Below are 17,424 nucleotides of genomic sequence, written 5' to 3'. Positions count from 1 at the left end.
CACCTGCAGAAAGGTGAGCGAGAAAGGGAATTAAGTGTTAAAATCCTCGTTTTGTGAAGGAGAGCTGACAGCAGCCGAAGAGCCTGATGTACAAGAGCAACCCTGAGCTGTACCTTCGTGTTCCAAGAGCGTGGCCGTTGCCATCCCATCAGCAGCACGCAGGGAAGGAAGAGCCACGCAGGCAGGTGCACATCTAGGTGCAGATTCTCTGCTGCAGATCCCAGCTGCCGTCTCCACCCCTCGTCTGTCCACACGGCAGGCGCTGCTTCTGGCCAGGTACGGCCCCCGTTTACGCCTCACCCAGCTGCTGCGGGTGTTTACCAAAGCGATGAAATTAATCTCTCCTCTCCCTCTTATCTGGAGTCTCACATTCCTTCCCCAGACTGTAAATAATATATGATATTTCGGCTTGAAGTGCGATATACGTGCAATTATCATTTTCTCACAAACAATTATTTTTTTCCATCTGATCTACCTCAAATACTACAGGCATTTTAAGGCATCATACCACATTACAGTGGTGTTGAATTTTTAGCCTCACTGTGATCAAATATTTAAAATACAACTAATAAACTGAATGCTGACTTCAATTCACGGCTGCTCCCTCCTTTATAAGCTACAGACAAATTACACAGGCAGCGTCCCTCCAGAAGCACAGAAGAGAACGGATTTTAAGTTGGATTGACAGCAATGGTCATTCACAGGCAGTAAGTATCCACTCATGTATTACACAGGCTGCGGATAAATGGAAAATTGTTACCTTCACAACTGTCAGTTCCTCACCTGACATTTACTACAAAAGATTAAAAAGAGCCAGTTTCAGCTGACAACACACCGGATTGAAACGGGATGAAACAGAAAGGCTTCGGCTCTGGCCTGCCTCGCTGAAGGCTGGGTACGTGCGCTTGATTAAGGCAATGCTGGTCACTTGTTTTGAAGGGAATAAATTCTGTTCTCTCAAAACAACAAAGATAACTTTCACAATCTCTTAACTAAGTAGGCAGGATGTGAAATTGCTTCCCTTGACAATAAGGGTTCGGGGGGATAGCACAGGTACAGCCTGACATAACAGCCAGATTTAAGTGAAGCTCACGGGGCACTTCTCAGCGTCGCCTCTTGTTAACACTGCCACGTGTGACTAATCACAGGCAACTTCGCGGGGAGGTAAAGTTTGTCATTTTTACAAGGATTGAGTAATGCTAAATATCACTGTGGGCTGGTGTGATTGTTATTTAAAAGAAAATTGATACAAGACATGAAGGGCCATGTTTACAGTTGGTGTAACAAGTTAGTGCTGCCCATTTCAAGACATTGGAGTGATGCTAAATTAAGCTACCTGGGAATTTGTCTCACTGTATCCAGATTAATTCTTATGGATTGTCTAAAATAAAATAAAAACCAAACCAATAAAAACTGCAACCAAAACTGTTTGCCTCCGTTTCTAGAAGTACAAGTACAAATTAATCCCAAGGTTTGGGGTATATGAAGACTGCAGCCAAAGCTAGGAGCGGGTTTGCCCTTGAAAACTGGAACCGATGCTTTAGCTTTAGGTTTAGTTTGCACGCCTGTTTTCACCCCAGTTAAAAGCACTGACCAGTGCCAGAGGAAGCAAACCAGAAGAGACGGCCACGATGCCAGATCCAGCAGCTCACAGACTACCTCTGACCTCCGTGACAAACACCCCGCAACCCAAATGGCAGCACACGCTGAACACCTCCCCGTGCTGTCTGCTGAAATACATCACAGGAAGGTTACCAGAGATGAGCAGCTACACGTTCTCTGCAACACCAAATACATCAAATAAGCCCTCGCTGCTCATTCTTCCCGTTTAGAGGATGGAAAGAATTGCCACCACAATAGGTCATTAACTACTTTCTTGGAACCTCGCATGCTTAATAACCTCACCGAGAGGCTGCAATACAGGCCCTTGTGGCTTTCAAGATCCTATGCGCTCACTGGTTGCCTGCGAAAGAGGAGGAATGCATTATCCCATATGAAAGGAGTTGTAAGAAGCATGCAATCAGCCTTCCTGTGGCTGTTTAGGAGCTGACTCAAAACAAGACGCTGGCAGCTCGCAGCCCCTGTGGATGACACGCCATGTGCTCGTCCTCCTCTCCAGCTGCCAGCGCTGAGAAGATCCACAAGATACACAGAAATCTGCAAAATTATTCAGAAGTGGTAAATCGAGGCGATTCTCCTGATGCCAGCTCAGCCCTGTTGTGCTGCTTTGAACCATGTTGCACGTCCCAGTCTGTGGGATCCCACCTCTGGTGGGCACGTTTCAGTGGGGTCCTGGGAGACCCCTGCTGTGACACCTGCCACCCGTCACACCGCCCCTCGACAGGGGAGGTGACATGGGGGCTGAAACAAAATGGTGAAAGTTAACGTGAAACTCGCACCTAGGTCCTTCAGCTTCCGTAGGAGGGGTTGTGTGCTTCAGGTCAACCCTTGCAAAAACAGCTTCCCCTCCTTTTGAGCCGAGGTTCCTGGCAGTAGGGGCCAGGCCTTTGTAAGGTGTTTGTTTATCAGCAGGGGGCCAACAGGCAACCGCAGGTAGGATATGGCTGGAATATAAATATTTAACACAACAACTTTACGTTGTTATTTCATCGTAAGTCTTTTAATGATTTCCTAAGCTCTCCTAATTCGCATCCTCCTCCACAAGGCAGCTTATTATCAAAAGCCCTCTGAAGTGGAGGGAAGATAAAACCACAGAAGAAAGCAGCACCAGGGCAGGAATTGGAGGAAACTTTCACCACGCAATTCAACACCTGCATTTCGTGAGGCTTGTCCTCAAACATGACGTCTGATCAGCTGCAGACCTGGGAAGCTAAGGATGCCTCTCTTTTCACACTGTGCAGATGGCATCACTTTAATTACCCTTCAGCATCAGACGTTGAATGGAACGTTCTGATTTTTTCCCAAATAAATGGACGGTTGGATCCTCCTTCCTCTGAGCGTTCCCACATCGAACGCTCAAGCGAGAGAAAGCAGAGTGGGGGAAAGCAGCCCCACGAACCAGGATGCAGACAGACTCCCTAGCGATTATTTTCACAGCAAAAAGACCAAAGTTGACGGAATGAGCATACGATCACGGGCACTATCCAAAAGCGGTGGCTGCATTTCCCAGCTCCTGGAGCACCGGCCGGGGTTGCTTGGTAACCCAGGCTGCCGGCTCCAGCTCGGCCATGCTCGGAAATCAGCCATAAAAGGAACTCCCTTGCTATTGCAGCGTTGCCAGGGCAACGTGCAGAAGTGATGGATCCCAAGTTAGAGGCACACCTTAAGCAAGAATATGTTTCCTCTCGTTTTAAATATTTTCCAACCCCTAAACACACGGAGGGTGCAACTGTAAATGGCTCCCAGCAAGGCTAATATTTGGTGGTGGTGGTGGTGTTCACATCGTTTGAGGCTTTGCACATGTAGCAAAGCAATTAGCAGGGAAAAAAGATGATACTGCAGCACTGAATTGCAAGCAGTTCCTCAGACACGAAGGTAAAACGTTCACAGACGTGTATGTGCGCTCGCAGTGCATTAACAAGCAGAGAGGAGGGTGCTGCGTCTCACGGCGTGACTGCAGCGAGGCCGTGGGAATGGGTAGCAGTGGGGCTGTGAGTCCAGGAATGCCAGGTTTGGGCAGCGGTGCTGCAGGCTCACCCGTGCTGCTGCAGGCAGGTCGCAGGGTGGGATCTGTCCAACCTCAGGGATCTGCCCTGTGAGTTGTCTCCATCCGAGCACAGCGCTGCCACGGCTCCAGCCTGCAGAAGGACAGCCCACAGGGCCCGGAGATCAGAGCACGGCCTGGCTCTCCAAGAAGGGTTGCCTGACAGACAGATGGGGCACGTCCCAGCTTTGTGTGGTGTACTGTGAACTTGCTCTCCAGGACTATGGAGCGACCCAGGAGAGGTGGCTCAGATAGAGATGTCCGTATTATTGATGCCCCTTTGGGTCCTGCAGACCCCAGTCCGTCCTTACGGCATCCCGCTGCATGCGGCAGTATCAGACTGCCCGACACAAAAGACTAAAAACCTGTCAAGTCCTAAAAAAAAAATTCTCAATGGGGACAAAGTTCACTGGTACCACATGGAAAAGCAAGCTTGTTGACTCCTAAAAGCAAATTTGCCCCTTGAAGCCAAAGAGTTAGACATCAGCTTTAACCTGAGGCACTGCTCCTTCGCTTCCAGCAGCTGCTGCCCACCACCTCCTTTCGGCACGGTGATTACGCCGTGACAGCAGACACATACCTTGACAGGGGACTTCACTTTTCAAAATCAATCAGCTCCAGCTTGTACCAATGTCAAGGCCACATTCATCTCACTGGCGGTGGCCAGGTCCTCAGGCAAACACCTCGTGGGGATGATGAGGGCAGACGCAGAGCTTCCCTTCCTGGTGCTGTGACATGCCAATGATGGGCAGCTGAGAAAGAGGGGGGCTCGCAGAAGCTGAGCTCTTTTTCTTCCTGAAAATGTCTAAAACGGCCTCACAAACCAAAATTATAAAATAATTATACTCTGCCTTGAGCTGAACACAAAAAGGTTATTCACTACAAAGCCCTAGCAACCATCTTACCCTTAAAGAAAAAGAAAGCAGACTGCCAAAGCAGTAATGAAATGACACACAACTGTTAATTTCACGTCTGTTTTTCAGAAGTCTGTAATAATAACCAGCAATTCCTTACAAAGCATCCATTCTTGTTCCCTAATTCCCACCTAGGGATATTAAAAGCCTTAACCATTCCCTAGCTGTATCTCTTAGGAAGATAACGTCCACTTTATTCCTTAAATATACTTTAAAAAAAAAAAAAAAAAAAAAAAAAAGGAAAATAATCAACTTTATAAATGACCTACAGAAGTGTTCCACTGAGTCAAAAGGGATTAGCAGGACCAGTAATGACATCTGAACATACAGATGAATTTCTTTCGTGGCCGAACATGGCTTGAGTTTGATGGCCTCAGCACTGCTTCAGAGGTCACCTTGCAGAGTCAGAACCGTTCTGAGCAGAACAGAATGAGAACTGCACCAAACCAGACAAAGCCGTGCAGGTTGGTGCTGTAATTAGCTGAAGATATACAATTTCATCGTCACCATTTGCGTGTCTTTTAAGACGACAAGTATTTATTACCAAGCAGATAGCGATCTGAAAATAAGAGCAAAGGCAGGCAGGATTAGGAATAGCTCCTCTAATTGTATTGCAACATTATGTTACTGCATAACAAAAAAGAATTCGGTTCCAGAAGCAGAGATGTCTGTGCAGCTCCTGTGATCAGCCACCTGGGAGAAAGAACTGCCTCATAACATTGATCCTGCTGACTGACTCAGGATTGACATTAACAGGTCTGCTAGTCTCATCCAGCTGCCAGCTGCTTTTATGTATGTAGGAATAAACTGGGGTACAAAGCTACTTGTGGCGTCAAAAAAAAAAAAGTGTGTTCACATATGGTACCTACTCGACAAAAACAGATGCAGGCACATAAACATCATGCAGCTCGAACAGCAAACGCTTCGGGACGCAGGCACGGACACACGGCTACCGCTCAGCGTGAATTAACGCAGCACCACGTTCTCTGCATCCAGCACCCAGCCTGCTGCAGTTTCTGGGTACCAATGCTGGTTCCTGAGCACAAGACAAAGACAGAGAGCTGTGCCTTCAGCTCTGGAAGCCCCCACAGTGCTTGGTGGCTACAAAAGCTCAGCTCCTCTTTGGATTCCTGGGGTTTCCAGCACCGACTTCAAGCCTTTGCTTTCCGCAGGGTGCGTGCAAGGCATTTGTCAGCACGCTACAGAGCCTGGATGTAGGGTGCAGCAAGTTGGGCTTGGAACTAGATGATCTTTGAGGCCCCTTCCAACCCAAGCCTCTCTCTGACTCTGTGAGCCAATGTTTTGCTTCTGGAATTATTCTGGTCAACCCACGCTGCTGGCCAAAATGTCAGCCATCACTCGTGGGTTCCAACGCCAGTGGCAGGCTGTAAATCTCAAAATCTAACCCTCAGCGCAATCCCACAAACGCTTTCCATTCCTGTATGCTGTCTAATAAGGAACTCGACAAGCATTATATTTTTATTTACATCTGAAAGAGCCGCAGTAAAAAAAAAAACCTGGGCAGGCTGTGCATAAATACATGAAATTGCTCCTACTTCACTAATGAACTATTGTGCGTAATAAAATTGATCTCGTTCCACCCATGATATATCTGCTTTAATTTCTGAAGCAGGGAAATATAGACGTGCAATTTGTAGAAACGGAAGCCAAAAATCTAAGAGATTTGCTTTAAATCAATCAGGCAGTTGTTCCATTTATATAGCGCCCTTCAGAAAAATTATCCAGGGACACTTTACAATGCAAAAATAACTCAATAAAATCCCAGGAGGGCCACTGCTACTGACCATACCTTAAGACACTATCCGTATGGCTAAGGTGTTCCTAAATCACCGTACACCTTTTCTAACCATGTTGACTTGATATCCTGGAGTTGAAACCCCAGTCATCCTAAGCAGGTATTTGGGGGGAGCTCGTTCCCGTGGCGTTCTCCACTGGCCAAGCCCAGCCGTTGTGTGGATCGGTGACGCACCTTCCTCGTGCAGTTCAGCGTGCTCTCGGGACAGCAGCATTCACTCCCATGCTCCAGGCAGGTTTCTCGGTTATTTCTGCACTTGAGGGAGAGCTGGGAGTGGAAAGGAAGTTGGCTTTACGCCTTCTGTGCGTTGTGCGCACACTGGTTCAACACAGGGCTGCGTGTTCCTTACGTCATGTGGAAGACGGAGGAGCCTCAGCGCCGAGCCTCGCATGAAGCTTTATGTAAAATACTTGCACAACAGACCCAAAAACAAAGCAGAGCTCCCAGAAACAAAGCAGAGCTCTGAAGCAGAGCCTCAGGAAATGCAGCTCTCTACTGACTTGTGCCAGCAAGCCCTGTACGTTTTCATTATTTATATAGAGCTTTAGATGAGCCGAGCAATGCGCACTAGGTGAAAACGTTCTGCACAGATAAGAGTCAGCTCCACAAATTTGCAGTCTAACGGCACCAAAGGAGCACACAAATCAATACAAAACGTACACAGGAGGACGCGTGGCATTCTGAGTTGGAAAGGGGTGAGAAATACCTTCAATTTTCAGAACCATTTTTAGGAAAACACAGGATGCTTTGTGAAGTCAGGCTGGACAGCCATTCCAAGCACATGGAAGGGCTCGGAACAAAGGAAAAGGCACAAAGCGAGCACTGGGTGTGTGCATGGGGGGCCTGGAGGATCATGAAGCGCACGGGACTTGGGCCACTGACAGAGGTTGGGTGCTGAGCTGGGAGAGAGCACCCAATGCACCTCAGAGAGGTTGCAGCGGATCAAGAACCTGAATGTGGTGACAAAAGCCCCACAAGAGGCATCGTGCCCAAGTGAAGCAAACCCTGGCACGGCTGGCAGATGCTTTGCATTTGGAATTACAGACATACCCAACAGTGACTCGGGAGTTTAAAGCCATGCTCTTAAATGGGACTTTGAAATAAAGCAGCAGCATGGCCGTTTGGGTTTATACAGCTAGTCTTACAGGATTCACTTCCACTTTTTTTTTTTTTTGGGGGGGGGGGGTTCTGTGTTTTGCCTCCTCTCTGCATTGCTTTCTTAAAGTGTTTGAATTATTTTTGAGCTAAAATTTTAAAATTTAGCCTTGCCTGTCATACTCTTCACTACTTAAGAAGATCTCCCAAGCACTAAACGTAGACAGAGAAGATCCTTGGCGGATACAATGCAACAAGCAGATTTATTCTGCTCCAGGTTGTTCTCAGGTTATTTTTCCACGTCCTAAATGAAAGCTGGTGTGCCACACAGACAGACTGCTTTAACGGAAGCCTCCTGTGCAAAAGCATGACTAATTTTGTATATTCACTAACCTGATGGTGTCCCTCCCCCAGAACGAGTGGGATACGCACACAGCTGATGGCCGTACCTCAAAGGCTCTTCAAGGGGCGCAGTATCCCCGTTACAGATTAAGGCCTTGACTACAGCATTATCTTTGCTGCCTGAAGATGTTAACTCCTCTCAGCTCCACTCTGCATGAAAACCTTTGTTAAAGCCGATCTTCCAACAGCTCGTTTCTGTACTAGGCACGCAGAGGTCCTGGCCTTAAAGAAAATACAGCCCAGCAATTACAGGTCCCCAGAACGACAAAGACACGGCAGAATCAAGGTTGCAGAGCACGCTGTGTGTACAGTACTTATGTTTATACAATAAGGTGTGTATTTAAGGGTGAAAAGCAGGATCTGCTGAGTCGTTTAACTCTCCAGTTCCTTGCTACTGTCACTGTGCTTGGGATACAGCAGTCCTAAAGGCTCCACTACCTTTTTGTCTACTGATCCCATACTGTGAAGCTCTGTGCTGTACTGAGGGGACCAAAAAGGAGTGGTAGTTTTTGGCATTGATACGGAAGGCCTTGAAAGGTGGACTAGGACCTGAGAAGTGCAGAATCCCATCTCTGAGGGGCGACAGCTCCCATTTTTGGGCTGCCATTGAACCCTACCAGCAGCAGGGACACCCTGCTTTCCACGAAACGCAAGAAACCGTCAGTAAGGTGACAGGTACCATCTTCCCTCTCCAGAAGAGGCTGCCTCTAAGCTCCCGTTGTTTCTCACAACACATCTAACAAGAAGAAAGGAAGACAGGCTGGAGTCATTCCTCTCTCCCAGAGAAATTTGCCAAACCCTGTTACAACACGCACCCCATTGACATACTGCTACTACATCTACTGCCTGGAAATAGAAGCAGTGAGGTGCAAAGCTACAGAAGGTGAGGAAAGTGAAGAACCAGCCCTCCTTTGTTCGACAGGGAGAGTTCCTCCCAAAATTTGTGTGCGAACGATGCTCAGCAAGCTAGAAAGGGAACGTGCCAGGCCATGGCGAAGGAGAGCTTGCTGTATGCCCTTCCCTTTCAGTTACCCAAAACTGCAGCCAGTGTGTCAGGTGGAACGTGAAGCTCATTCAAGGAGGGGCAGTTCAGGGTTAGGGTTAGGCAGTTCAGCATTCCCCTTCCTCCTGTCAAACCTGGTGACCAGGAACAAGAGAGGTGACACCACAAGGAGCGACCGGGTACACAAAACCTTTCAGGTGCACAACACTCCTCTTCTCAAACCGAGGATCGCGCTCTGTGTAAGCTGAAGGCTCTTCCTGCACTTTGCAGTTTTCCCACTGGATTGTTTTCATGTTACCTTTGGCTGTTTTAATTTTATGTTGTTAAACAGGTCTTTTCCTTTTTTGCTGGGAAGAATACCCCTTTTTCTGGGAAATACACGCTATTTATGGGAAATTTCAACTAATAACCACCAAAAGAAGAGGAAGCATAGGAATGAAAATTGAGAGGCTCAATCACCTCAGCAGCACTGTTTTTTTCATGAGCAGAGGAAAACCAGACCTCTCTTATCCCCAGAGGACATAGTGTGCATATTTACACATATGGAAATATCTGCTGGTGTACCTATTAGGCTCATGCTTGTAAGAGCCTCCCTGCTTGTGAAAACATCGCATACGAAACGTTCAGCGAGCTTGAAAACATTTGGGGAATCGCTTTCAGAAGCCTTTGAACATGCCACATAAAAATGCACTCCTTAACATAATATCTGCAGGGGCTTCAGCGTTCCTGTCTGACACTTGGAACCCTTCTGAAAACAGCGGTGCCAGGGGAGGGGGGCTCCAGAAAAACTTACTGCGCCAGAGTTGGAAGGATATAACGCATCTTCCTCCTGCTAATGAAGTTATCGCAGAGTTTACAACTGACCAGAAGTAGAACATGACTGATTTAGCCAATGTCACCTACTGACACAACCACCAAGAGCCCTGCTTATTGTTTTTAAAGTGTATTTTCTCCACGCACTGACTGATGCTCCATTAAAATTCTTGAGGCCATAGCAGAAAGAAATTCTGCCAAAAGCTGCCCATTAACAAGCAATTAATATACAAGCTTTAAAGTACAAGGTTGCTCATGCCATCCCACAGAAAATATTCTTTGCCTGCAATTTCTCACTGGAGACATTTTCTGACAGAACATTCTATCTCTGCCAGGGATTTCAAAGAAGTAGACCATAATTCTCGAGAAGAATAAAGGCTATACTTGCTCACTCTCCAAATACTTGGATTGATTAAACTTTAATCTTAAAGGCTGTTTTCTGGCCCAGTTAACAACTGATGTAGTAACAGAAATGACACCATTAGCTGTAGAGCATCTGCCAGTGATCAGAGCAGGGTAACAAGGCCATTCAAATATACATCCTGAATATGTAATTCATAAGTTAAGGCCTTAGGAAAAAAAAAGTTCACTTTGGTCTTGCACCATCAGCATCCTTAATTCCTTGATGGGGCCTTGCTGTACCCACCAGACTCAAGTCCTGGCCTATAGAGCAATGTTTCTTTGCATCAATGATTCTCATCACAGCAAACAGCGTAGAGATGAAAACGGCCTCTGAAGAAATTCTGCTTCCCATCTGACCCCTATGAGGGCAAGTGAGAATGGAAGAAGTAGAGATGGTTCTGCATTTCAGTTTCCAGTTGTAATAGCTACTTACAGAGGGCTGACCGTACATATTTTTTTCTTTAACCAGAGGACAGACTGAAGGTCTGAGCTGGATTCCTCATCCCATGTCAGGTTTACACAAATATGGGCCGTTGGGTGCTTGGGGCCAGCCCATCTTCACAAAATAGACATTAACCTGCACGGCAAATCCAAGAACAGAGGCTAAAACAGAAAACCCCATCAAAAGGGCCCAAATGCAACTTCACATTCCTCAGAGGACAAAGGATTGTTGTGGTTTTCAAGTAAAATATAGCTTATAATAAACAGCACCAAATTATGTGCTTTGCCTGGTAAAAAATAGTTTCAGACCGGAGGCAATTACTAGCCCATATCTAGGAGTCCGAGAATGCTGGAGTTCCTCCAGCTGCGTAACTCAGACCTGCCAGATGTCACCCATTTAAATTGAAGCACATACATTTTTTGGCTGTAAATAACAACAACAACAAAAAAAAACTCACTTCTTCGATCTTGTTATACTACAGTTGTGTTATCAAACTAAGGCAAATGGCATTTATTACACTAAAGGGATACAGAGCTGGCAAATAAAGACTGTTTATGACAACTTCAGCTTCTCTGAGGGGCTCCTGCACACACACCTAGCCCGCTGCCCTGTTTATGGCCAGCAGCAAAAGCTACTGACATCTGCAGAAAGCAGAGATCCTACAGCGTGCAGAAAGATTCTCCCCCTCGTCTGCCACCCTCGCTTCTGGCAACACCCAGTTAGGTTTCCTGAGCTGAGTGGCACATTAAGACCATTGTATTATTCAGTAGTAACTGATGGAGCTATTGTCTATTAAGTTGTAGCATCCCTTCTTCTACCTATACTTTTGTCCTCCATTAGACTACTTCCACATTTTAATTAGATGGCATTTCATTAATATATTCATCAAAACAAACAAAAACTGTTGCAATAATGTAATTTAAGCGAATCAGTACTCGAGCTACTGAATTTTGAGATCTACATGAAGTGTGTTTCCAAAGACTGCGCCTTGTATTCTGATTGTTCTTTCTTTGCTTTGTTTCTGACTTTTAAGCGTAGCACAGTGAAACCACCAAGATGTAATTTTGTTTAGTCAGCAGAACAAAAAGTGTCTTCCACCAAAGTGTTACTGTTCAATTTAGCATTCATTTTCATTGTTTCTGAAGTCAGTCTATTCTCACACGTATCTGTACTTCAGTTTTCATGCAAGAGGATCCATCTTTAGAACACAACAAACAACTCACGATCCTCTAAGAATATAATCAATTCCCAGATGGTGGCGGGGGGAGGAACCAGATCTCCATGTGAAGGTCTAGCTCTTAACAGATTTCTCCCCTAGGCAGTCTGCAGGCGTGCAAAAAGCACGATATTCTGGTTTTCCCAAATACCACTGTTCTCAGCTTTGTTCAAGTTCCTGTCGTGGCCACACTGTAATTTTTTGGGGAAAAAAAAAAAAACAAAAAACACTACTCTGACTACTCAATTTCAGGAACCATCTGAACTCAAGTGTAACTCTTCAGTGAGCCAGGTGAGGTTTGTTGCTATTCTGAAAGATTTTATACTGCTTTGATAACTCTTTACAATCAAAAATTATAACTGTTTGTGAGGTGCTGCCGACTGTTTGTTTAGGACACCCTTGCAGACAAGGTCACGAGTCTCACAACTGTTATCCTGATATGACATGTTAAATCCATGTCACTCCACAGGGGCCAATAAGGCTCAGACCTTCCCATTTTCATAGCCCTGAGCTGGATTTTGCAGTATTTATTCCTAAAATAAAACTGCATAAAACAAGGAACCCAGGCTTTGAAAAATCACTTGATACCACTCACTCAGGGGCATGCAGGAGAAATGTTGCCACACAAGAATTCTAAAACCATCTTAGGGAAGCTAAAGCTTCCTCGCAGGGCATATCCCTGATTACATGAACTGCAGGACAGCAATTTTATAATGGTATCTCTGGCTTGTATGTGTTGTACACCAGAGATTCTTTTTATGATGCTAAACTATAATGAATCACACACATACCAAAAAAAAAAAAAGAAACGGAAAAAAAGATATAATGCAGAACACAGACTGACATGTAAATCCAGAGATTCATTGGTGGGATAAAGCAAGCTGAAGCAGCAACCTCAGGCATGTTGTTTACATAAAGAAAATGCAACTTTAAATCATATGGCTAACACCAGTTGGCTTTCATCTTCTGCTAGCTCTTTGCCTTTGTCATTTGCCCAGCACAACTGCTATATTAGCAAGAAAGTCAGCACTGAAAAAAAATCATTCCTGAAACAATACAGACAGTAAGGGGAAGGTAAGGTCAAATGAAAAAAGAAAAAAAGCATCTGAAGATTCAATTTTTAAAAAGCCAAACACACTGAATTAATGGTTAAATGGTCAGTTCGACATCCACGATGGATCTGAGTCTGTGATTGCTTAAATCATTACTAAAGCCAGTCTGATTTCAGTGGGGGGGGGAAAAAAAGAAAAAAAAAAAAGAGTGGGGCCCTGACTCAGTACCATAATATATTAAGATGTAGTTCATATGCACTCTGAGCAGATGTTGCTTCCAGATCCCTGCTGCTTGTGCACTATAGATTATGGGCCAGATTTACAACACTATTTGGGGATTTAAGCATATTACTACATGTCACATGGGATCTACAGAAATGCCGAACAAGGTTACACCCCTTATTTAGGTTATATTACAATAGCTGGTGGAGATCCTCACGAGGTTCTGTCTTTAACTTCTTCAGGGCAATGACTGCTTTACTTTCATATGTTTCACATGCAGCACAGGCACCAAAACCAGAATAAGGATCCCATTAAGTGAAAGAAATAGCCACGGCTATGCTGACACAAGTAAGGTATTTCTGTTACTCTGAAACATGATACTCTTGGGCAATATTCACTGTCTTTCTAATTAATAGTTTCCAACATTTTGAAGTTTTTTTCCTGTTTGCAATAAGAGACTGCATGAACAGTAAGAAAATCATTAGAATAATCCTCGCAGCCTGACCTCAACAAACAAGGAAATTCCAAATTAAGAGATACCACTGAGCTCTGGAAACCTGACAATATTAAGAACAGTGAGGGTGAACTAAGGGCAAAGTAAAGGCTTTAAATATAATTATTCTTTGCTGGTGTCTGTTTTGTCCATTTACTCTTTTTGTCCTTGTTAGTAGGACAGAAACACAAATTGTTGGAATGTGCCAGGCAGAGTCCCAGAGCAATCTCTGGTGCATATGCTGTAACACGTATAGAAACACTGGAGAAGTTGTGTTGCTGTCACTAGAGTTTAAGCATATCAAAATATTAATAAAATTCCTTTCTAGATTGCAAAATAATAACATGCACTGACTTTGGGAACATGTGTAGTTCCATCCGTGCTTGCATGTCACAAGCTTGACGCTGCACTGAACGTTTGCTTTCCTCTGGAAGATGAACAAGACGAAAAGCAAACAAACAAAAGTTATGCCTGGGTTAGAATTAAAAACACAGCGGCTGTGTGGCTAATTTGCAGGAAGCATTCTTCAGGAACAAAAACACCCAACACGTGATGCCTGAAACACGAACAGCAGTCGCACCTGATGCTTTTTGCTCAGGTGTAGATGTGTCTAACATCCTCGGGGAGGCTCATCATGGGAATATCCCATGACATGACCATGCTCCTGTATTGAATGAGCACTAAAATGGGCTCTGACACCAAGGACATGCCGCTTCCCACCCCTCACACACCCCTTGGGGCTGCAGCAGGCCCAAGCCCCTCAGGGCAGCTCAGAGTAAGGTGAGGGTCCAGGGACCGGCCCTTGGGTGCTCCCCAGGGATGGAGAAAGGGGTTGGGAACACCCCAAAACAGACCCTGGCACCACGGGGAGAGCCACCCTGCCATCTCCTTAGGGCCTGGCAATGCCGGGGGGGGGAAGAAGGGACACCCCCCAGCTCAGTGCCTGACAGGAGAGGGACCGCCATCTCCACAGAGCCTGCGAACACCGTGGGAGGGCTGGGACCCGAAGAAGGGACTTTCCCCCTCGCTCAGCGCCTAAGGGGAGAGGCGCTGCCATCTCCTCAGCGCCGGGAAACGCCGCGACCGCTGGGCTTTGAGACTAGAGGGGGAGCATAAACCCTACAGGAGCCTTCCCCCGGCCCCGGGGCCTGAAGGAAAGGACAGACTGGGGGGGTGAAGAAAACGGGGGGGATAGCGCGGGGCTGCCCGTGCTGAGGCGCGGGCATGGCGCCTCCATCCCCCGCTCTCCTCAGGGACGGCGCCGCCCCGAGGGGCCGGCGAGGAGGGGAAGGAGCCGGGGCCGGGGGGGGGGAGATGGGGCAGCGGCCCCGGCTACCGCGGCAACAGGCGGCCACCGCCGGCCCGGGGCCGCTCCCCTCAGCGGGGTGGGCGGCCAAAGGGCGACCCCCGCAGCGCTCCTCGCTCCTACCCAGCCACCCGCACCCCCCTCACTCACCCCCGGGCGCGTTTCTCCCCGGGAAATGGCCTCCACAGCTCGGCCAGGTAACTCCTCCCGCGGCTCCCCGGCGCTGGGAGAGCCCCAGTGGCAGGAGACGAGCGCCTCCTTCTCCTCCTTCTTCTTCTCCTCCTCCTTCCTCTTCACCTTCTCCTCCTCCTCCGTGGTTGCCTCAGGTGCTCCCTGAGCCCCCCCGCCGGCCCCAGGCAGGTAGAGCTGCTGTAGGGTGGGGAGCCCCCCCTGCTAGGAACTGCCACCGATGTCTGGCTGTTGTAACAGCTGGCTGTGATTAAACAGGGTAATTAACGCCGAGGAACCTCTGCGGGAAGTTGGCAGCAGGACAGGTGATGGTTGGCGCGGCCCCGTTGGAGTTGGCCGTACCCAAAGCTGAGGTGAACAGAAGTTGCTTTGTTCCCTCGTGCGGATATTGCACGACAATATGTTTTCCTCATATCATCACAGTTAAACACTTCAGTCCTACAGAAAATTCGCCTCACAGGTTATAAAACAGTCATCCGGGGGTGCTGATAATATCCCCTAGGGAGAATACCCCAATGAGCCCAGCTTGGAAACCATGCCCTGTGCTCCTGGGAAGAATAAAGCCTCCCTACAATAATCTGCCTGAAGAAAAATAACCGGGTAATCAGTTTGACCTTAATCATACAAAGTGGGAAGATTAGCCAGACATCAAAAAAGATGAGTTGGCCTGCCACTTCTTGTGCTCTGTCATCCCATCCTGCGCCACCCCTTCATTTTTAGCCACTCTTCGGTGCTTAAGAAGAAGGGAAATCGTCCTAGGAACACATGTTAAAGGGTGAGGCCAGCATAAATCTTGCTCAGCTCCATAGCTAAACAGATGATGCTCTGAAACAAGAGATTTGAATTGTGTTAATACAAAGCTGCAAGTGTTACGAGCCTATTGATTGCAGCTGCTGGCAATGTCATTGTCCTGATGACATCCATGAATTAAAGGACAAGCAGGAAAACTAATAGATTCACATGATTTGAGATCAGAAAGGGCTTCAAAAATCATCCAGTCCAATCAATCTCCTTGCATTCACAGACTACACGATTTAGCTCAGAAGCTGGACAGAACAGTGCCTTTTAAGCAGATAACTAATTGTGAATATTTCAGGTGATGGCAAATTCACCATTTGGTACGCTATTCCACTGCCCAGTTCTCCTCAGCACTGGGGTAATCGTGTGATTGTGGTTGTTCGAAAACTCGCCTGCCAACTCTGCAAGGCAGTAAATCTTGTTCTGCTTTTGTCACTACAGTTGCAAAGCCATTCACTATCAGGTGCTTTTTAAAGGTGTGTGTAGATACACACAGTGATCAAGTCACCTCTTAACCTTCTTTTCAATTAAGCTAAGTAAGATAAGCTCCTTAAGCCTTACATCAGTAATGCTTGTTTTCCAGGACCTGGATCATTTCTGTGGCCCTCCTTTGAACTTTATTATTTCCACATCCTTTCTTAAGAAAAGGGATGAAAACCAGATAGATTGTGCTCTCGCCTTTTGTCCTCACCAACTCACTGCAAAAGAGAAGGGGGAAACTAATTGATACTCATTTTAGTGTTTTTGTGTTTATTTTTTGAGGTAGAAGCATATTACAGAGAGGATTTTAATTTCTTTCAGTACAGCACTCTTCATTCTCTGCTTGACATGCAGTGGGCATAGTGGAAACACGTATTCCAGTAGTTCACAGTCATTTGAGGGAGAGAAAATGACCCATACGATCTGCATTCTCTTCTGTTTTATTTTCTGGTGTTGAGTAGTTTCATTTCTATCCCTACGTACAGTACTGGTGCGCATATAGGATTGTGGGATTTACACTTGTAAGAAATAATACAATAGATAAATAAGGAAAAATATAAATACAAAGTGTTATTTAAGTCCATAGGCAACTGACAGACCTAGCTTGTTTGTTTGTTTGTTTTTTGTTGTTGTTGTTGGAAATACCCAGTACTATGAGCATAATAATGTCTTTATAACCGTGACATTAAAATAGAGATTTTTATATTTTTTTATGATGCTTGATGATTTCTGATCTTTAAAGATATACTTATGACATTCTTAGGACCTATTTTCAAACTTGTTTGCAGGCTTTAAACAGCTACTGAAAGCTTCCTTAATAAAAGGTGCTTTAATAAAAAATCCCAAATATTGAAGACTTATGCTAAATATTAAGAGCTGATATTATTAAAATACCACAAAAATATGATTATAGATTATTAAAACCTAACTAAAGACCTTAATCCCACAAAACACTTGTTTCTAATTCTGTTGTTCACAAATTAAAATCATGAAGTTATGCTTTAGTGTTTTGCAGGATGTGGCCTAAACACGGACAGTTCTCAAATTCCAGGCAGTCTTCAGCATCAGCTTAAAAAAGAGAAAAAATTGAAAGCCTTTGTGTTTTCTGAGCTCTACC

General features: G+C 45.9%; 1 protein-coding gene across 2 annotated transcripts in view; it reads right to left on the bottom strand.

Moving 5' to 3' along the window:
* Positions 1-15,038, bottom strand: part of TANC2 (tetratricopeptide repeat, ankyrin repeat and coiled-coil containing 2) — a gene marked incomplete at its 3' end in the record, with an annotated part of 279,985 nt that extends 264,947 nt beyond the window's left edge. Inside the window, exon 1 of one of the 2 annotated variants that reach the window (XM_082779048.1) lies at positions 14,991-15,038. The remainder of the gene's footprint in view (positions 1-14,990) is intronic. The other variant, XM_082779047.1, reaches the window with a different exon arrangement.
* Positions 15,039-17,424: the final 2,386 nt, after the last annotated feature.

This window comes from Aythya marila (genome assembly GCF_965140915.1).
Source record: "Aythya marila genome assembly, chromosome: 25".
NCBI classification, from domain to species: Eukaryota; Metazoa; Chordata; class Aves; order Anseriformes; family Anatidae; genus Aythya; species Aythya marila.
Note: the sequence above shows the minus strand (reverse complement) of the source record. Positions and strands in the feature narration are given on the sequence as shown.